Source organism: Capra hircus, chromosome 11 (genome assembly GCF_001704415.2).
Source record: "Capra hircus breed San Clemente chromosome 11, ASM170441v1, whole genome shotgun sequence".
Classification (NCBI taxonomy): domain Eukaryota; kingdom Metazoa; phylum Chordata; class Mammalia; order Artiodactyla; family Bovidae; genus Capra; species Capra hircus.
Window position 1 is genome coordinate 97091485 of NC_030818.1, and position 22923 is coordinate 97114407.

Below are 22923 nucleotides of genomic sequence, written 5' to 3' on the forward strand. Positions count from 1 at the left end.
CTTAATGTAGAACACAAGGCATATTAGCAAAGAATTTTCTGATTATTGCTGAATTAAAGAAGCATGTTTGTCTTATTTAACCCAGTATAGTCTAAAGTTATCTGGACCCCAGAGCCTTTTTTTCTCAATAAAAATATTAGCATCCTGCAGAAAAGTATTCTTCAAACGTCAGCTTTGGAAGCTGCATTAGATTCTTCCTATTTGAGGTAGCAACATTTCAAGAGTGTGTCCCATATCTATCAGCAAGGCAGAGACAATGTTTTCATTAGCTGCAGGTGATGTCTCTGACCACCCTGAGAAACCAAGAGAATAATCCGAAAAGCTACAAGAACTAATCCGAGCAATGAATAAAGAGACGCCATGAGGTGATAAATATAAAGATCGATGCCTGTCCACTACACCAGCAACAGCAAATTAGAAAGCCAGGGGGTGGGGAGCAGCAGGTACTACCCTGGTAACTCAGTGGTAAAGAACTGACCTGCCAAAGCAGGAGACACCAGTTTGATCTCTGGTCCAGGAAGGTCCCGCATGCTACAGAACACCTAAGCTGGTTCACCGTACCTGCTGAGCCCACACGCTGCAACTGCTGAAGCCCACGCACCCCGGAGCCCATGCTCTGCAAGAAGAAAAGCCCCTGCAGTGAGAAGTCCTCACACACAACTAGAGAGTAGCCCCCACTCACTGCAACTAGAGAAAAGCCCCAGGGGCAGTGAAGACCCAGCAGAGCCAAAAATAAATTTAAAAGAATTTTAAAAAGAAAACATGGGTGGGGGAGGAGTACATTTAGCAAAATATGTGCAAAGATATATGCTGAAGTTGGATGAAAGATATTTTAAAAAAGGCTTGAATCAATGGAGAAATGGATGCCGTTCTTGAACTGTATTGCAAAATTGTCCATCTCCCCTCAGGTAATTTATAAATTTGATGTGATGTCAATAAAATCTCCCCAGGAAAGTTTTATCTTGAGAAATTGACTCTATGGTTCATCTAAAAGAGTAATTGCACAGAATAGTCAAGAAACTTGGGAACTAAAAGACTAGCCATGGGGGTGGAGGCTTGCCTTACAAAGTTAGTTTCAATACCATAAAACAAAGCTAATGAAAATACTGATGGAAAAAGTTGGCAAATAGAGACCTGGGGGGAAGGGGTACAGAAATATAATATCTGTGTATCTGTGGTGGTTTTGGTAAGGCTTTGGGAGTGCAAAATTAGATGATTTTGTCATTATTGTTTAGTTGTTAAGTTATATCCAACTCTTTGCGGCCGCATGGACTGCAGCATGCCAGGCTTCCCTGTCCTTCACCATCTCCCAGAGCTTGCTCAGACTCATGTCAATTGAGTCGATGATGCCATCCAACCATTTCATCTCCTGTTGCCCTCTTCTCCTCCTGCCCTTGCTCTTTCCCAGCATCAGGGTCTTTTCCAATGAGTCGGCTCTTCACATCAGGTGGCCAAAGTATTGGAGCTTCAGCTTCAGCATCAGTCCTTCCCATGAATATTGAATTGATTTCCTTTAGGATTGACTGGTTTGATCTCCTTGCAGTCCAAGGGACTCTCAAGAGTCTTCTCCAGCACCACAATTCGAAAGCAGAATCTAAATAAAAGGTGAACAGTCAGATCTCAGGCAGAGCAGGAGGGGTGTTCAGGAGTGTCACCAACAGAACACATGGTCCTCCCGGTAAAGCTGGTGCTGTCCTGCCTCTATGTCCTCTCCCTCCATCTCTTCTTCATTTCAGTCCTGAAGCTGCTGATTTGGCTCTTTGCAGATCAGATGTTTGCCCCTGATTCCACTAGGAACGGCTGGGGTGATGGAGTTTACACCTGGATGCAGAGGGAAGAGTTTTCTGTGAAACCCGAATATGCGCAAAAGATCCTCTACCTTGACATCGCTCATGATTGTCATAAGTACTTACAACTCTACTTAAAAAAAATGATGTGGGCTCTTCCCCTACTAACCTGGTCTTTCTCCAGGTGTCCTCTAGTTCAGGAAGATACTCTCATAATCCAAGCCGGCAGATCAGAAGTCAGACGTCCCCAGACCCCTTTGCTTTCTTCCATCCCACATGTCCAACTGACCACAAAGTCCAGCTTATTTTATCTCCTAAATATTTCTAGAGTAATCTGTCTCTATTGTCTTAGCCATAGTTTAAAGAATTATCATCTGTCACCTGGATTTCAATATCTTCTTTGCAGGCACATTGCCACTTGCTAACATTCACCAACCACACTGCATTTAGCAAATGCAAAGTGAATCAAGTCACTCCCCTCCCAACATCTCCCAGGAGACCACTAGCCTCTGCAAAGTCTGGCCACTGCCCACCCACCAGCCCATCATTAGCTACATCTTTCCTTATCTCCCGGACTCCTGGCCCACTGGCCTCCCTCCACCCCTGGAATACATCACGTGCTGTGCAGCCCCGGGGTCTATGCACACATTGTACCATCTTCCCCGGGCTGCTCTGCCAGAGCCACGACATTACACAACCCAGGAATGCAATTATTTCTATGGTAGTGGCGCCCCCTAGGGTTGTGCAGTGGGAGCAGCTCTGATGACCCAGCTTTCTCCAGGTTAATGTTGACTTATCCTTCAGAGCTCAGCTCAACATGTCTTGACCAGAGAAGTGCTCCCTGGTGGAACCGGGTCCACGACCCTCTGCTTGTTCTCACTGCCACCGATTCTGCTTAGCACTCACTATGCTCAACACATCATTTACTGTACAATGTTTTTGCTGGTTGGGGTATAACTGCTTTACAATGTTGTGTTAGTTTTTGCTGTACAGCGAAGTGAATCAGCTATGTGTACACATATATCTTCCTCTCTTTTTTGAATTTCCATCTCTCTTAGGTCACCTTAGAGCACTATGTTACTTCCCTGTGCTATATAGCAGGTTCTCATTAGCTACCTATTTTATACATATTCAAATCCCAATCTCCCAATTTATCCCACCCCCTTCTTCCCCCCTTGGTGTCCATACTTTTGTTCTCTGCATCTGTGTTTTTTATCTGCCTTGCAAACATGTTCCATGTTCATCTGTACCACTTTTTAGGTTCCACATATATGCATTAATTTATGATATTTTTCTCTTTCTGACTTACTTCACTCTATATGACAGTTTCTAGGTCCATCCACATCTCTACAAATGGCCCAATTTTGTTTCTTTTTATGTCTAATACTCTACTGTATATACTGTATGAAGTTTTAAGGCAGTTTATTGAAATATAATTTGTATATAATAACATTCACCTTTTCCAGGGTACAGACCTATGAGTTTTAATAAACACACACAGTCGTGAGACCACCACCTCAGTCGGATATAGAACACGTCTACCACTGCAGATGCCTTCAAAGTGTGGTGCTGGCAAAGACTCTTGAGAGTCCCTTGGACTGCAAGGAGATCAAACCAGTCCATCCTGAAGGAAATCAACTCTGAATATCCATTGGAAGGATTGATGCTGAAGATGAAACTCCAATACTTTGGCCACCTAATGTGAAGAGCTCACTGGAAAAGACTGGAAAAGACTCTGATGCTGGGAAAGATTAAAGGCGGGAGGAGAAGGGGATGACAGAGGATGAGATGGTTGGCTGGCATCACCGACTTAATGGACATGAGTTTGAGCAAACTCCAGAAGATAAACTCAGGGAAGCCTGGCATGCTGCAATCCATGGGGTCTCAAAGAGTCAGACATGACTTAGCAGCTGAACAAGGAGCAATAACAACCACCCCAGAAAGGTCTCTCATGCCCTACCCCCAACCCAAGCTCCCAGAACTATGGACCTGTTTCTGCACCTATAGCTGTGCCCGCCACAAAATGCCACACCCATGGGCTGTATAACACGCAGCCTGGCTATAGAGGCTATTTATTTATTTATAGAGGCTATCTATTTTAAGTCTGGCTCCTCACACGCAGTCTTATACATGACTTACTGTGTGTCTTCACCGCCAGAATGGAAGACTCTGCACAGTGAGGGACCATGACGGATTCAGTACCCACTGTGCCATCATAGCCCACCCCAGTGTTTCTCAACCTTTTGTTCATTATGGCTCCTCTAACGAGAAATTTTTAATTTAATTTCAATTCTCCCTAATTAGATTAAATACTAAATAATAAGCTATAGCTGAGTAAGGTTGAGTTTCAGAGAGCCACAAAATACTGAAATAATTTAATATTTTTTCACTCTGCAAGAATGAATTTTCATCTGTGGGGGTGGAAATCACCCCCACTGAGCATGTGTGGCCTGGCACATAGTAAGTGCCCAAACAAATGTCTGGATTCAGAAGAGAATGCGTTCAGACGTTGCCATGTGGTGGTACCTCCCAAGAGAGCCAGCTCATCTTATTGGAAGGCATTGCTGGGTTTCAAGCTGAGTTGAGAGAGTGACCACCCACCCAGATGTGGAAACACCTCACTTCCTCTCTTGAAAACCCCACCAGTAACTGCAAGGCACCAAGCCAATGGATTCAGAAGCGAGATCCTAGCATTCATATGTTGTTGTTGTTTACTGGCTAAGTAGTGTCGACTTTTTTGTGACCCTATGGACTATAGCCCACCAAGCTCCTCTGTCCATGGGATTTTCCAGGCAAGACTACTGAAGCAAGTTTCCATTTCCTCCTCCAGGATCTTCCTGACCCAGTGATGGAATCTGTATCTCCTTCATTGGCAGACAAATTCTTTACCATTGAGCTACCTGGGAAACCCAGAATCCAATGTACTCAGGACTTAATCACGTTTGTCCTTTTGGAAGAGGAAATGGGGAAGAAGATGGAAGAGGGCAGAGCAAATAAGAGGCCATTGTAGTTGTGGCAAGAAATGAAAGTGGTTTGACCCGGGCTAGCGGGCAGTGCAGATGGAGAATAACTGAGAAAGGAGAATCAGCAGAACTTGGTGATGAGTTAGCTGTAGAAAAAGGGAAGAAGGGTGGACATATTTCTAGCCTGGACGTCGGGGGGAAACGTTGGTGCCATCATGGAGACTGGACACCTGTTTGCAGGGGGCTGAAGATCTGAAGATGGCATGAAGTTTTATGGACTCTCGAGGTTGAACTGGCTTTGGTTTATTCTAGTGCAGTGTCTTCTTGGCTGTTGGATATACAGGTGAGAAGTTCGAAAGAACTCTCTGGGCTAGAAATAAAGATTTGGGGATGGTCAATGTAGATGGTAGCCCAGGCCGTGAGTGGAAGACCTCATCAGAGAGCATGTAGCCAGACAAGAAAAACTGGTGCAGGGTAGCCACCAGGAGAATAGCAACACTGAAGGGTGCCCAGCTGGAAGAAGAGGGATAGCAGTGAAATTAACCATTAGCATTAACGTTTAGGTAGTATCTAGTTTTTTGGGGGGGGGGTTTTGGTCACTGTTGCTGATTGCTTTGCTTTTTGCTAATAATATAAACAATTCTGTCAAGAATATCTGTGTGGAAAGCTTTTTCTGAGTATAGGACAATTTTCTCAGGATATATGCTTAGAAGAAGAAGAACTAGATTAAAAGATCAGAACGTTTGTGATTATTGATACATTCTGCCACATTGCCTTACGAAAGGTTACCAATATGTCTTCTTGTCACCAAAGCTTGAGAGCATGCTCTTATGGACTGTGTAGTCTTGAGTCTTTTTCTTTTTAACCTGCTTAATTTGATAGGAAAAAAGGAAGGAAGGGAGAGAGCGGGTGGGTGAAGTGGGAGACGAGGCAGGTGATGGAGTCCACAAGATTTGGTGACCAATGAGATGTGGAGAAGGCTTCCCCAGTGGTTCAGCGGTAAAGAATCCACCCTCACTGCAGGAGCCGCAGGAGATGCGGGTTCGATCCCTGGGTTAGGAATATATCTTGGAGTGGGGCATGGCAACCAACTCCAACATTCTTGCCTGGAGAATCCCATGGACAGAGGAGCCTGGCAGGCTACAGACCCTAGGGCCGCCAAGAGTCAGAGATGACTGAAGTGACTTAGCACTCACAGAAATGTGGAGAGGGGAAGCCACGGAAAAGTCGGAGATAAGTATTAAGCTGCCCCTGGGTGGATGGTGGGATGGACAACTAGTGGGAAAAACAGTCTGGCATAAAGGTGACGAGTTCAGTTTTGGCTTCTCTGAGTTTGAGGTACACGTGAGGCATCCGGGAGGTCAGATGTTAGGGGATCAGCTGTGTTTGCAGAGCTGAAGCTCAGGAGAGAGGCTTGGGCTTCAGAGGGGAAGAGCTGAAATCAGTTCCTGATCCTGATGTGGAGGGAGCACTGCAGTGTGGAGGGCGCGTTTCGGGGAGCCCCCAGCATTCTGCATCCCATGCTCTCAGCTCCCCAGTGATTTCAGCTGCAGCTGTGGTGGACAGTTCCATCCAAGCTCAGACTTCCCTGGCTGGCAGGCTCCTACCTCAAGCACACACCACGTGTCTTGTCTTCTGCTCCACGGCTGTGTGTTCATCCTGTATTCAAGTGAGCCCTGGGAAATGCAGGGAGTTAGCATCTGTTCTTACCTGGAGAATCCCAGGGACGGGGGAGCCTGGTGGGCTGCCGTCTATGGGGTCGCACAGAGTCGGACACGACTGAAGCGATTTAGCAGCAGCAGCAGCAGCCTTGCAGACACCCTCCCCCAGTGGAGGCAGGTGTCCCATGGGTGGGTGAGCAGGAGGACGCTTCCTTTAACAGGCTGAACGCGGATTATCTGCACAGTCCTGGAATCCTTGACCCCCGAATCCTCTCCACAGAGCCTGGATCTTTGCAAAACAGTCTCCTGGAGGCTGTGCAGTCTGGCTCCTCCAAATGGGAAGGAATGAAGGAGGGAAGGTAGGTTTCCAGTCCAAGATGACATTCTGCCCCTCCTCTGCCATCAGTGCCCCTGCCTTCTTCCCTGCTCTGTACTGTCTCCAGGGCTGGTGAACAGGACCTCCTGCAAACCCAGGAGGGCCCTGTATCATCCCCGGAACGTTCTCCCATCCCCATCTCACAGTCTCACTTATCTTGCCTCAACTGCAACAGCGCCACCTTCAGGTCATCCTGAAGTATTCAAACCCCATAAAGGGTCTGGATTACAGTCCGGGTTGGGAGGTGGGATGGCAGAGGCGGGGTTTACACGGGAAGCAGATTGTTTGGGGCAACTCCCTACACCTCTGGGAGCCCTGTTGCAAAATGCTCATTGGCAATATCTCAATGGGAGACTCTGAGGATAGAGTGAGATAACCACATAACTCACGGAGAACCGGCCTGGTACCCAGAGAGAGCCCAGTGACCAATTCTGTTATAAGGTAGGATGAAAAGCTTGTTGAAGCTTCCCAGGTGGCTCAGTGGTGAAGAACCTGCCTGCCAATGGAGAAGATCCCTGGGTCTGGAAGATCCCCTGGAGAAGGGAATGGCAACCCACTCCAGTATTCTTGCCTGGGAATCCCATGGACAGAGGAGCCTGGGCTACAGTCCATAGGGTTGCAAAAAGTTGGACACAACTGAGAGATTGAGCATGCACATATGACGTGCTTGTTGGCCTCATTTGGAAAAAAAACAAACAAAAACAAAAAAAAACATGGAAGTCCTTGACTCCTTTTGCTTTGATTCTTTGCTTTCTTTGCTTTGGACCACAAAGGCACAGCATTCAATTGCTCACAACTGTCAGTTCAACTCAGTGATTCCCAGTCACGCACAGGTCCTCTTGTGTCTTTGTTTGCTTTGCTTTTGCCTCTTCCATCCTCTTTCTTGAACTCCCTGCCTTCCCTCGCTCCTCTCCCCACGGGGAAATATTCTTATGTTGTCGTCTGTGAGCGTGTTAGCCTTGAGAATATATATTGCAGCATATATAAGCCGTACCTGCCAGACACCTTGTTTGGCATTACCTTTTTACGACCTGCCCATGTTAATACACATCATTCTAATTCATTCCATTGAACCCTGCCTGGTGTTCGTCATTTGCATATGCCGCCTGTGATTTATCTACTTCTTTTTGAGTAGACATCTTGGGTGTTTCCAGCCCTTGGCTATTACCAGCAAATACTTAGAGGACTATCACTGGGGAAGTCTCTTTGTCTGCCTGGGTGAGAGATGCTCTGGAGGACGTGATCAGAAGTGGAATTGCTGGGATATATGCCTTCCACACTGGCCCCATAGCTCACCCTTCCACTAGGACAAGGATTCCTAGGTCTCCACGTCTCCACCAACACCTGCCCATCAGACGGTTATAAAGTGGAGCTCAGGACTTCCCCGGCTGTCCAGTGGTTGGGACTCTGTGCTTCCACTACAGGGTGCTCACATTCAATCTCTGATTGTGGAACTAGAATCCTGCATGCCATGAAGATTGGCCAAAAAAATAAAATTAATTGGAGCTCATTGTCACCCTCCTCTCTTTCTCCAACCTATCTGTCCCTCCTTCATGTGCTGGAGAAGGAATGGATGAGGTCTCCTAGATGCCACGTATTCTGTTACCTTTGAAGATAAGTGGCTCCAGCTGCTGGATGTCCTCAAACCCCGTCACTTGTTATCATCCACGCACAAGGAACCAGTAGAACAAGCAAAGACGCACGAGCCTAAAGATGTACCAAAGTGTGTGGCCAGCCCCAAGATGGCCCTGAAAACTCCATCCATTCCAACAGTGTCAAATCAGCCCAACAAATGCAGCTTGCCTGCCCACCCCTTCTTTCTCAGAAGTAGACATTCAGGGCAAACAACAGTGGCGTGGGTGGTTTTGTTAGGGCTGCTGCTCTGAGCCCCCATTAGCAATGCTCTTGGTGGTCCCTGAGGTATAAAGGGCCATGCAGCCTAGGATAAGCTAGGGTCTGGGACGAGGTGGCCATGTTCCCTTCAAGCTCAAATTCCTCCAAGTCTCTGCAGTGTGTTTGCTTAGAGGATTTCGGAGGTAACAGAATACGTGGCATCTAGGAGACCTCATCCATTCCTCTGGAGTCAGAATGTCCTGGGTTCCAGCCCCAACTTACGTCACAGGACTACCGCAGATGCCAAAGGTACAGGACATGCGAAGTGCTGGGCTGGCTTCCAGGCACACGCTAAGCCTCAGATGGCCATCTGTTGTCCAGAGCAACCCACAATGCACGAAATACACTCTCCACTTTACAAATTATAAAATATGTAATTTTATATACCCAGAGAGGCTGAGCTACTTTTTTGGAGAGCAGAATTCAAACTCAGGTCTGTCTGTCTCTGTTTGTTTCCCTCTTCTGGGGAAACTTCACTGATTCCTGTCCTCTGCAAGGACCTTGGGCTGAGGCTGGCATTAGATGCCTCCATGGGACTCCAGGTCCTGGATTCAGTGGGGACAAGCCCGCTGGGCCATCTTGGCAGGAGTTCCTCAGGGAGTGGGAGGCCCAGGGCAGGCCTGGGCCCCGGCTGGGCGACAGGAGGCTTCCAAGTGTTGGGGTAGGCAGCAGCCTGGCCGGTCTCCAAGCACATTCAGAGCCAACCCAAGGGAAACCCCAATTCTGTCCATGCCGGCAAGCCTGGGGCAGAAGCATTGGAGACATTAAATATTAAATGCATCGGCTGGCTTCCAAACTTGGTAATTAAAACTCTTATTTCATATTTTACACAGGATGGACACGGAGGTCATGGGGCTGCTCTAAGAGGTCTCATAGCTCCCTTGTTCACAGATGAAGTGGCTCTTCTGAGGAAAACCTCGCTGTCATTCGGGACCCACACTGCCCTATTTATAAAGTGATTTCCTGGGAGGTCTTCCAGAGAGGGTAGGGCCCATTCAAGACTCCCAGCTGGGTCTCAGGCTTTCTTTCTGCTTCTCCGAAATAGGCCTGCATTCCCAGGAGCCTGCAGAGGGTCTAGCCTCAAGCCCCTCAAGTCTGATGCAAGGGCAGCCCAGGGAGCTAGAGTTGGCTCTGAAAATGGGGAAGGAGAAGAAATAGCCGAGGGAGGGCTGCAGGGAGGGTCCTAGGGAAGGGGACCCGTCCCTTAGCCTCTAGCGCCATCTGCTGACCATGTGCTGAACTGCAGCACCCTGGATGCCACCTGGAGACCTCGCGGGAGCTCTGGGCTGGGTTGAAAACAGGGGATCAGTGAAAATCAGGGCTGATGCTACAGGGAACAATTTTTAAACACAATTTAGTTTTGTGAATTTTTCACTCGGTCATTCTCTGAGGTCAAGAGCTAAATAAGACTCAGACTTGGATCTCTGGGGACCCAACCCAGCTTGATAACCAGGATATGCATGGAAATCAGCATGTGGTGAGCACAGGCCTCCACAATTTACATTAGTTATCTCACTATGCGTGCCCATTTGACAGATGAAAACACTCAGCAGCGGACAGAAGACCCCAAAGCCAGATTACTCCCCTGCGCCCAGCCCCATCGTCAATATTTCTGCAAGGCCTGACCCTTTCCACCTCTAAAACATACCATGAGCTTTCTTCTTTTCCCCATTGTCATTCTTACCTTCTCGGTCCAAGCCATTCTCACCTCTTCCCTGGACAAAGACTTCTCCCCAGGGCCTTCGCAGGAGGATTTTAGCAGCTCCAGCCTCGCCCTCTACCAACTATGCTTCACAAACAGCCAGTGGGATCTTAGGACGGGAACTGAATCACACCCATCCCTTGCTCAAAAACTCTGATGGCTCCCATTGCCTTTAATATAAAATCTAGGGCTTCCCCGGTGGTCCAGTGGTTAGGAATCTGCCCGCCAATGCAGGAGACATGAGTGCGGCCCTGGTCCAGGAAGATCCACACGTTGAGGGGGAACTAAGCCCGTGGACCACAACTACTGAAGCCTGCATGCTCTAGAGCCCACAAGCCACAACAAGAGAAGCCCCCCACACCGAGCAGCCCAAGCAGCACAACTAGAGAGTAGACCCACTCACCACAGCTAGAGAAAGCCCGCATGCAGCAACAGAGACCCAGCATGGCCAAAATAAGCACTGAATTAAAAAATCTCAGCTCCTTGCCAGATTTAGAAATGCCCTGATGTGGTGTTCTCACCAGCCTCAGTTCATGCCCCTCTCTCCACCCTCTGCTCACTCCACAGCAGTCATGTGCGCTTCCTCAAACATGCCAGATTCTTCCTGAGCTCAGTTCTTTCGCAGATGCTGTTCACTCCACCTGGAATGCTGTTCCCGTCACTTCTTCTCTCTGAATTAGAAGTTCTCCATGTCATGGAACACCCCAGGCCTTTCCTGACCACACTCTCTAAAGAACACCTGCCCGATTGCCCAGTTATTTTCTAACCAAGTCTTTTGTATTTTCTTTATCGAACTTCTTGGCACTTGCAACAACTTTTTTATTTGCTCATTAACTTTTAAAAGCTGTTCCCCCAACTGGAATGAAAATTCTGAGCAGGCAGGGAGCAGATGAGCTTTGTTCATCATAGCACAAGGCCTACCAAATAGTAGGCACCAAATAAATACCTGGCACCAAATGCAGGTATAGAGCATCAGAGAAGGTTTCTTGAGGAAGGGACATCTACGCTGAGACCTGAAAAATGGATAGGAGTAACTCAGGAGAAAGTGAAGAGGCAGAGGAGCCTGGAGGGCTACAGTCCATAAGGTCACAAGGAGTCAGACACGACTGAAGCACCTTACCACGCACACAGCTAGGCAGAAAGGGGAGTGACAAGGAGGAGCTGAGAAATGGAATATTTCCTGCCACATCAATCGCTTCCCTGGTGACTCAGATGATTAAGAATCTACCTGCAATGCAGCAGACCCCGGTTTGATCCCTGGGTCAGGAAAATCCCCTAGAGAAGGGACTGGCTACCCACTCCAGTATTCTTGTTTGAAAAATCATATGGACAGAGGAGCATGGTAGGTTACAGTCCACGGGGTCACAAAGAGTTGGGCACAATTGAGCAACTAACACTTTTCACCTTCAGTAAACAAAGATGTCACAGTCATCAGCAATTGCAGCCACCAGGATGGTGAGCTGGTGAGCCCTGAGGGAACTCCAGAAGGAAAGAACACCTGCCCTCCAGCAACCACCAAACTGCAGCCACTCCCTATGATGAGTCCTGAGGAAATTCGGGACGTGAAAACACAGGATACTGGCCTCAGACAGCTGAGGTGCATATCAAAAGAATGATTTCAGAGAGCCCAGACTCCTGCGTCTTTCCATGCATAGAAAAACACTACGTTGCTTAACTTGAGATATCTAGCTTCCTTTAATTCACAATAATCTTTTGATTATTAATCCTTGGAAGAAAAGCTATGACCAACCTAGACAGTATATTAAAAAGCAGAGACATTACTTTGCCAACAAAGGCCCATCTATCTAGTCAAAGCTACGGTTTTTCTAGTAGTCATGTATGGAAAAGAGAGTTGGACTATAAAGAAAGCTGAGCACCGAAGAATTGATGCTTTTGAACTGTGGTGTTGGAGAAGACTCTTGCGAGTCCCTTGGACTGCAAGGAGATCCAACCAGTCCATCCTAAAGGAAATCAGTCCTGAATATTCATTGGAAGGACTGATGCTGAAGCTGAAACTCCAATACTTTGGCCATGTGATGTGAAGAATGAACTCATTGGAAAAGACCCTGAAGCTGGGAAAGATTGAAGGTGGAGGAGAAGGGGAAGATAGAGGATGAGATGGTTGGATGGCATCACCGGCTCGATGGACATGAGTTTGAGCAAGCTTTGGGAGTTGGTGATGGACAGGGAAGCCTGACGTGCTGCAGTCCATGGAGTCGCAGAGTTGTACACGACTGAGCGACTGAACCGAACCAAACCGAACTGAATCTTTTGATGTTCAGACCACCTGCCCTTTGTTGCAAAACTTCTATATAACTTGGCTCCCCTGCCCCCAACCTCGTTGCAGCAGTTCTCTGAGTTACTTGAGATGCTGCCTCCTGGGCTTGAAGTTCTAAAAATTCCTGCTGAATAAAACATAACTCTCAACTTTTAAGCTGTGAATATTTTTTTAAGTTTACAAGCACTCCAGGCAGAGGGGAGAACAGGTGAAAGTGTCATAAGGCAAGAAGATTCTTGGTACTTTTCAGAAATTAAAAATAGAAAGAGGGATTTCCCTGGGCATCCAGTGGTTAAAACTCCATGATTCCACTGCAGGGGGCACAGCTTCAGTCCCTGGTTGGCGAACTAAGATCCCACTTGCCACATGGAGAGGCAAGGGAAAAAAAAAAAGGAAAAAGAAATGGAAAGAAAGCTGACATCACTGGAGAGGAGTGAGAATAAGGAGAGCCTGAGAGTAAGTTATAGCAGAAGGATGAGTCTTCCTCCTCAGAGCCTGGAACACCCTTGAGAAATGAGAGGCAAGAGGGGAAGTGAGAAGATTCATGTTTTTTACAAAGCTATGGCAAACCTAGACAACATATTAAAAAGGAGAGACATTACTTTGCCTACAAAGGTCCACAGAATAAAAGCTTTGGTTTTTCCTGTAGTCATATATGGATGTGAGCGTTGGACTATAAAGAAGGCTGAGCACTGAAGAATTGATGCTTTCGAACTGTGGTGTTGGAGAAGACTCTTGAGAGTCCCTTGAACTGCAAGGAGATCCAACCAGTCAATCCTAAAGGAAATTAGTCCTGCATATTCACTGGAAAGTCTGACGCTGAAGCTGAAACCCCAATCCTTTGGCCACCTGATGTGAAGAACTGACTCATTGGAAAAACCCCTGATGCTGGAAAGATTTGAAGACAGGAGAAGGGGATGACAGAGGAGGAAATGGTTGGATGGCATCATTGACTCAATGAACATGAGTTTGAGCAAGCTGTGGGAGATGGTGAAGTACAGAGAAGCCCGGCATGCCGCAGTCCATGGGGTCGCAGCAAAGAGTCAGACGTGACTGGGTGGCTGTCCTGCGATGCTTGCAGCGCAGAGGCTGGAGGCAGGAAGATCAGCTGGGAGGCCATTGCGCTAGTCAGGTGGGGCTGGAGGAAGATGTGTCATGGGGAATGGGGAAGCTGTGTCCCAAACCAGGGCAGAGGAGAGAGGAGGAGATGCGTGGATAAGCCCAGAGGCCTTGAGAACATATCAGATAGGGAGCTGCAAAAAAAGAAAAATGTTTACTGACCTACACGTTTCCACAAAACTGGACATAAGGAAGTAGCATTCACTGAGATAAGGCACAGGTTGATGTGTGGGGAGATAAATCAGCTATGATTCTTTGTGTTACAGGTCATAGAAAGCCCAACCTTAAATTGGCTTAAATTGCTGGAAAGTCCAGAGATAAAGTGAGCTTCAGGGTTTGTTTTGTTTAGAGACCAATGATGTCACTGAGTACCCTATTTCTTTTTTCTTCTGGTTTTGCCTTCCACAGTGTCAGTGTCCCCTGGCGGCTGCTCCCCTCATGCTGACAGAATGGCTGCAGGAGCTCCAGTCTCACATTTGCACCGACCCAGCTGAGAAGATGAGAAAGGGCCAGCTGCGGCTCCCTTGGGGGACTAGAAATACTCTTTCCCTAAAGTGCCAGTAACTTATCCTCATGTCTCACACTGGTCTAAAGTGGGCTTTATGCCTATTTCTGTACTAATGGCTGTGGCCTGGGGAAGCTTTATTACTTCAGACGTGGCTACTTGAATTAATTAAGGCCAAGGAGAAATGACTTCTTGAGTGGGTTAAACCAGGTTTTTAAACCCAATTGCACATTTGAGTCCCTTGGGCTAAAGCCTAGGCCAGGGCATTTGAAGAGTTCCCCTAGGTGACTGTAATGTGCAGACAGGGTTGAAATCCATCAGGGCCTATTCCTAGAGTTCAGAGTGGGGTCAACCCCATCTCCTCCAAATCTATGCAGTGAAAGAAGCCTGGAAGGAAGAATAAAAAGAAGCCCCCACATTCAGCCCATGTTGAATCCGAGTCGCCATGGGTACCCATGGAAAGTGTTGTGTTGGGCACAGGATTCTGGGCTGAGATCCTTAGCCCATGATTTGACATCTCGTAAACATAGCATAATCATTAACTGTTAATACTTTACCTCTTTTTCAAGGGCTATAACCTCATTCCATACTTGAATTAATGCTGTGTTTGTGTGCCCTCACCCACCTGCACTCATAGTGCAGTATTTTGGTTCTGACAGTTGATGTGTGCGAGGGTGCTAAGTCGCTTCAGTCATGTCCGACTCTTTGTGACACTATGGAGTATAGCCTACCAGGCTCCTCTGTCCATAGGATTCTCCAGCAAGGATACTGAAGTGGGTTGCCATGCCCTCCTCCAGGGGATCTTCCCAACCCAGGATGGAACCCATGTCTCTTATGTCTCCCGCAGTGGCAGGCAGGTTCTTTACCAGTAGCGCCGCCTGGGAAACCCCTGATGGTTGGTAGAAGGAAACAGTTTTGTATAAATGGCTCTTTGGAGATCAAGGCATCACAGAGCCCGGAACGTTAACTTCTCTTGCGGCCCCAGGCTGGTGATGAACTTTCCCATGACGCAGATTGAGCCTGCAACCCCTATGGTGACATCCTCCCATATCCAGTCCATCAAAGATACTGTACCGGTTTGTCATTGCTCCTTAATAGACCGTCCTAAAATCCTGTGGCTTTAACAACAGCTGTTCGTAATCACGCACACCTCCGCAGGTCGGCTGGGTTTGGCTGAGCGAGTCTGGGGTCCCCCGGACTGCTCTGCTTGAGGCTGCAGGGGCCTCTGTGGTCATTCCACGTGTCTCTCATTCTCCTTGGGCCAGCAGGCTGCCGAGCACAAGAGGGTCAGGCTAAAGCACAAGGCGTCTTTCACCCATGTTTCACAGAGCAAAGACCAAGGAAGGATGGAGAGTAAGTGGAAAAGACCTTGAGTTACGTGGCAAAAGGTATGGATACAGGGGGAGTGCAGGCTTAGGGCCAATGAAGCATGGCTTTATTTATTCTAAGTAATGGACAGTGTCCTGGGATAAAACAATTGATGTTTAAGAAGCCAATCCCTCCCCCCAACACACACATCCCTCTCAAGGAGGGAGTCCTGCTTGCAGGGTTGGCTCCTGGCGGCCCTTTTCCTGTGGAGGTTCTAGATAATCAGCAAATCTCACAGAAAGTAGCCAGAGAGGGACGTTGATCTCTATAATAAAGACATTAAAGAGCCCAAGCTGGAGAGAGTCAAGCTGCTTGGGTCTGGAGAAGGAACGCTGTCTGGGTTCCAGCAGTGCCTCAGGCCCTGTTCCCGTTCCTTCCTGACACCTGGCTTGATCCTCGGCCTCAGGTCCTTTTAAGAAGCCACTAAAGGAGTCGAGGCTACAGAGCGACAAGATTTGACCTGGGTCTTCTGAAAACCACTCTGACCAAGTATAGCTAGGACACTCAAGAACAGCAGGCATCAGGAGTCAGGATTTAAGAGAAAGCTTTTATTAATAATTATTATTATTTGTCAAATTATTATTAATATACCATTACTAATATATTTAATTATTTTATTAATTAATCAGGATGGCATGGTTTTAGCACAAGGATAGATACAAAAACCAGTGCAGAAGAAGGTAGGCCCAGAAACAGATCTTTCTACACGTGAGCACGTGATAAATGACAAGCTAGCTCTGCAGAGCAGTGGGGAAAGGAGAGAGTTTTCAGTAAGTGAGTTCTGAGATAACTGGATCTCCACAGGGGAAAAAAATGAAATAGGACCTCTAATTCCACCATCTGCAACCATACAAATGGTGTGCAGGTTTCAGGAGGAGCTGGATCCAGGAACTGGAAGACTTTGGGGGAACCATGGAGGTTCCTCTACTTCAACCCCCACCCCTTCTCCCCTGATCTTTCTTGAGCATGTTTTCAGCATCGGGCACTGAGGGTTTTATGGGCACTCTCGTGTCCCTGCAACATTGCTCTGAGGCCAGTGTCAATATCGCCATTTTATAGGTAAGGAAACTGAGGCTGGGGAATCAAGACCTTTGTTCAAGTTTACATGATGCACACATGGCAGGACAGGGATTTGACCCCAGTAGGGCAGTTCCAGAGCCCACTGTTCATTCTTCCTCCTAAATAGCCCTTGAACCTGCCCCTTCCTCTAAATCTCCACAGTCATCCCTTAAACATCTCTCATGTGGACAACTGCAAGTAAGTAGAGACCTCGAAGGTCTCTCCCTCTTCAGTCTTAAAATACACAATAAGTGTGTCATTCCTGTCTAAACCCCTTCAGTTACTGGCATACAAACAGACATATGGTTCAGTGGAATAGAATTCAGAACCCAGAAATAAATGTATATACTTATGGTCAGCTAATTCTCAAAAAAAAAGGATGTCAAGATATTTTTTGACTACATCAAATGTCTTATGGGAGCTTGGTTCCCTCCCTGGCCTTGAAAGCACCAAGTCCTAACCACTGGACTGCCAGAGCATTACCTACCTCAATTTTTTAATAAAGCAAACACATCAATGACCCCAAGACTTTTCACCATCTAACTAATGCCTGCCTACCCTTCCAGCCCTATCTCTTACTAGCCTTCCATTGATCACTTTGCCCAGAGATGCAGAGATTCTAGGAGTGATTTTATTTTAAGGGATTCAACTTAGAGATTTGACCTTGACTGTAGGAGCTGGGCAAGCTTCCCCAGGGGTTCAAAGGTAAACAATCCAAGCTCAACACAGGAGACCTGGGTTCGATCCCTGGCTTGGGAGGGCATGGCAAAACACTCCAGTATTCTTACCTAGAGAATCCCCATAGACAGAGGAACCTGATGGGCTATAGTCCAGGGGTTGCAGGACACGACTGAGCAACAAAGCACAGCACAGCACATAGGAGCCAGGCAATCAGCCTTTCTAAGTCTGTTGCCCCAGGTCTACATATGTGAGCTGCAACAGCTCCTGACTCACCAAGGCTACTGCTTCATCTCTGTCTTCCTAACCTCACCCAAAGTTTCCCTGAAGCCCACCCCATCCCAGAGCACGTGGGGAAAGACATTCTGGGAAATGTGTTCTAACCTCGCTAGGTGGACACAGCACCAAGCCACCCACAAGAGCTCTTCTCACATGCTCTTCCCTCCGCCTGGAGCATGGTCCCCGCTCTTCACCCACTTATTCCTTCTCCATCTTTGAATCTCAGCCTCCAACAGGAAGTCTCTCTGGCAGTACCTCCAGAACAAAAGTGTGCACTTCCCCCAACCTCTGGCCCACCACATGCCGCTGTGAAGGTCGTGCACAACTCCAAGAGCACAGATCGCGTTCACAGTCATCCTAGATGCGTGTCTTTATTATTTATTTGTTTATTTGGTGGTGCTAGGTCTTATTTGCAGCATGCAGCATCTTTAGTTGCAGCCTGTGGGATATAGTTCCCCGACCAGGGATCGAACCCAGGCCCCCAGCTTTGGGAGAGCTGGCAGAGTCTTAGCCACCAGAGCACCAGGGAAGTCCCAGATGCTCATTTTTATATGACTGTCCTCCCACAGGTGGCAGTACAGTGACTAGAGCAAGGAGCATCATTTTCTAACCCTGACAATAGTGTTCATGGGCTGTTGTGGGACTGGGTGCACTTCCTTTATCCCAAGGGATACTTGGCTGCCAGGCTGTGCCCCTTTTTACACTGTGCCCCTCACTTGGCAGAGGCCATAATGGGACAACTCACTGCGGGGTCCTCAACACTTAGCACAGGACCTGACACACAGCAGACTCTCAGTATCCTTAAAACAACATAATAGGAAGCAACCTAGATGTCCATCGACAGACAGATGGATAAAGAAGCTGTGGTACATATATACAATGGAATACTACTCAGCCATAGAAAGGAATGCATCTGAGTCAGTTCTAATGAGGTGGATGAACCTAGAGCCTATTATACCGAGTGAAATCTGAAAGAGAAAACAAATATTGTATATTAATACATCTATATATGGAATCTAGAAAGATGGCACTGATGAACGTATTTGCAGGGCAGCACTGGAGATGTAGACTAGGAAACAGACTTGTGGACAAGGGTGGGGGAGGAAGGAGAGGGTGAGATGAATGGAGAGAGTAGCGTGGAAGCACACACACTCCCTCGTGTAAAATCGGTAACCAATGGAAAGTTGTTGGATGACTCGGGGACCTCAACCTGGGGCTCTGTGACAACCTAGAGGGGTGGAAGAGCATGGAAGGTGGGAGGGAGATTCGAGAGGGAGGGGACATATGTACACCCATGGCTAATATACCTTAATGTATGGCAGAAACCAAACCAACATTGCAAAGCAATTATCCTCCAATTAAAAATAAATAAATTTAAAAAGAATAACTGAATGTCTAGGTGACGAGACAGAGGTAACAGGAGAAAGCAGAAAGATGAATGACCTGGGGGCTTTGAGAGCAGGCTGGAAAGAAGAGGTAGCACAGCTGGGTAGTTCAGAGCATGGACTCAGGAGCCAGGCTCCGCCTTCATCACTCACCAGCTGGGTGACCTCTCTCAGTTACTCTACCTGTCTGTGCCTCAACTTGCTCATCTGTAAAAATCAAGATAAGAACAGCACTTTCTTCAAGGAGTTGGTAGGAGAATGCATCAGACTGATGTTTGCAAAGTGCTAAGACAGCAATATATAACCGTTTGTTTAAAAAAAATAGATAGATGATAGATAAAATGAGGGAAGGATGAATCATTTTGTTTCTCTCTCAAAGCCAGGTTGAAAGGCAATCCCGATGGAGAAGCTGCTGCCAGGGCTCTCCATTTGAGTGACTGGAAGGTGGTGGAATGCTTCTACTCTGAAAATATATAGGTTTAAGAGCATTGAGACAGACACCCTGGCTGGTAAGAACATCTAGACTAGAGGGTATTACATTATCATATGGTTAGTTAAGGAATTATAGCTCTTAGGGTACCAGCTTCTGCACAATAAAATGATTTTTAAAACAACATTTTAAAAACCCGATTAAAACATAATGCCCTGTTTAGTTACTGCCACAAAATGTTTCATTTGCAGATTACAGCCTAGCAGATTTAATTTACTTTCCGCTGACACCCATATTAGACGCGATGAGCCAGGGAGGCACTCAAGGCTGTAAGCTGCAGAACTTAGAAGCTCATGGGTGCCACCGCTAGGCCTTTTTGGAGGACATAGCACGGCCAGGCTTCCCTCCCACCTCCAGGGCCCTGAGGGTTTCCTGATGGTCGGCACAGCGCTCCTCCCCGCAGGCTCTTCTGATCAAGTAAGGTTTGGGACTCTGCAGGATGCTATATGCTGAGAGTACAGACTGCAAACTGGTGCTTCAAGGGCCAAGTTCGGCCTATTGACCATCTGCCTCACAGCATGATTTCTAACTAGTCAAGCCAACATTGGAAAAATCAAGAGATCTCACTTTACACCTGGAAGTTTTGCTACTTTTAAAAAATGGGAAGAATTGACAACGCTGAACTGTCTCTGTCATGGCAACGACAGGCTGGAGTGGGGGAGGTCATGTGCTTTCCAGTTCGTCACAATCCCTACCGTTCCTTACCGTCTCCCTCAGTCAGGAGTTTGAGAGTTAACTCAAATCCAGTTTGCTGTTGCATGTGAGGTGCTCTTTTGTTTTGTTCTTCGGTAGAGAAACATTCCTTGATTCCATCTTTTGAGGTACCAGCAGGAAATAGACAACATGCTCAAAGCTGGGGAGGTGAGGAGAGTTTAGTAGTGGGATTATTTACAAAGGTATGGATAGAGTTTAGGAAAAGCAACAAAGAATGATACAACCCCCAATGCCATAAACACTGGGGAGTGTTACCATCCTGAGTCTGAAGGGATGCAGGGAGGGGGCCTGGAGAGAAAGCGCTGCTGATGGAGCTGAGTCTGGGTCGAGGGCGGCAGTCAGCCCAGGGTGACTCCATGTGGACAGAGCCTGGAAAAGACTTTTCCAAGTTCCTCTCCTCGTGCCTCCAGTCTCCTCTGGTGACCCCCATGGGCCACACCAACTGGAAGCCAGAAGACAAAGGGATCCTCCCAGGCTCCCCATATCGCTCAGATTCTAGGACACAGAATTGGGGAGCATGGGGGCCAAAGAGAGAACCTGGAGAAGGACCAGATAGAAGAGAGCCAGCATGCCACGTGTCCATCAAAAGTGGCAAAACAGAAAGAGGGTGTAGATATCTGCGTGGAAGTTAAGTACTTCCCTGGTGGTGCAGTGGATAAGAACCTGCCTGCCAATGCAAGGGACTAGGGTTCAGTCTCGGCCAGGAAGATTCCACACGCCTTGGAGCAGAGAAGCCTGAGCACCACAACTTCTAAAGCCCGCACACCTAAAGCCTGTGCTCCACAACCTGAGAAGCCACTACCTTGAGAAGCAGGCACACCACAATGAAGAGTAGCCCCGCTCACCGCAACCAGCGAAAGCCCGTGTAAAGCTGCTAAGACCCAGCGCAGCCACAGATAAAGTAACTTTTTAAAAAAAGAACATATATTCGTATATATTTAACGTGCCAATGCTTGGTCCACTTCTCTCGTCTGCGTCGTCTTCATGGTCCCCTAAACATCTGCCTGTGCATCACTGGCCCTGGGAAAGTTATCTCCACCCCTGCCCCCCACCCCCATCCCACCACACCCTCTTTCGATTTTGTCTCCTCTTGGGGAAGGAGATTCCCATCCATTCCCCAAAGAGGAAACAGCAGTAGAAACAAGACCCTTCCCATCCTCCTCTGCCTGCAGTGAGGTGGGGCTCAGGTCAAGTTCAGACACAGCCCTCCCCCTGGACCTGCCCTCAAGAACAGCTCATCCTTGTTTCTTCTCCTGTTGCAGGCAGTAACTCAGCAAGATGAAGCATCACTGCCCTCGGGAGAGGGCTGCCTGGTCTAAAGGCTCCCCCACAACTAGGAGAGAAACTCAATCCCTTTGGGAAGGAAAAGTCAGAAGCCCCAGGTTCCAGCTACATTCTCTAACTCAGATTTCCACTAACATTGCTGAAGCTATTGTCCCCATTTAATCTCAGTTCCTTTTGCTCTGTAGTGAACATTTGCCCTATTTTTCTGACTGCCCAGCAAGGACTCCCATCCTGTTTTTGAGGAATTCCTCATTTTACGAGGCTTGGAAGGAAGCAGAATTCATTTTCCACCCTGCGTGCTCGGTCGCTCGGTCATATCTGACTCTTTGACGCCCTTTGGACACTTCGGACAGGCTCTTCTGTCCAGGGGATTTTCCAGGCAAGAATACTGGAGTGGGTTGCCATTCCCTCCTCCGGGGATCTTCCTGACCTGGGGGTTGAAGCTGTATCTCCTGTGTGTCCTGCGTTGCCGGCAGATTCTTTACCCGCACTCCAGAAGGCTTTAAGGCTGGGTGTCATTTTCCCAGCCTCCTTTGCAGCTAGGAAGCAGCCACAGGACCAGGCTCTGAGTTGGTCTCATGGCTCAGGGAGGTGGCAGCAGCTGTTGCAGTAAGACCAGCTTCCAAGGCCGTGAGGGCAGCAACAGCGCAGCCTGGGGCATCGGTCAGCAGTGGTCATGGTGGTGGCCCCGGGGGTGGCAGCAGCGTCCTGGCCACTCTAGTTCTGTGACCTGATTGTGGGCACAGCTGTGTAGTCACCAAGCCTGCTTTTCCAGCCTCCTAGGGACTGTGTGAGCCACCCATACCTTTCTGGTGAATTCCTTTACTGCCAAAATCAGCCCGGCTCCATTTCTGTTCCTTGAGTCTTTTTTGTTTTTAATTTGGCTGTGCCAGGGCTTCGTTGTGGCACACAGGATCTTTAGTTGCAACATCTAGGCTCTCAGTGGCAGCATGTGGGATCTAGTTCACCGACCAGGGATCAAACCTGAGCCCCCTGCATTGGGAGCTCGGAGTCCCAGCCACTGGACCAGAGAAACCCTGCTCTTTGTGACTTGGAACTCCTACTGATACATGTGGACACAGAATCCTGGAGGGAAGAAAAGAGGAATGGCACCCCTAGCTACACCCCCAGCAACTCCCTCCAGATTATGTGTCCATTAAGACTATCTCAATTATTTAAAAAATGCAAATCAAAATAAAAGCAAAGCCTCCAGCTGACAAAGAATAAAGAGAAAGTGTAAGTTCACAGGAGCCTGGTGGGTTAAGGCTAGAAGCAGACTCTCATTGAGAAACTGATCCATCTCTGACTCTCTTGTAAGTCCTTCTGGCTGTCAAGTTCATCTTCAGCCCCCACACAGGGGCCCCTGCAATTGCAAGTCTTCC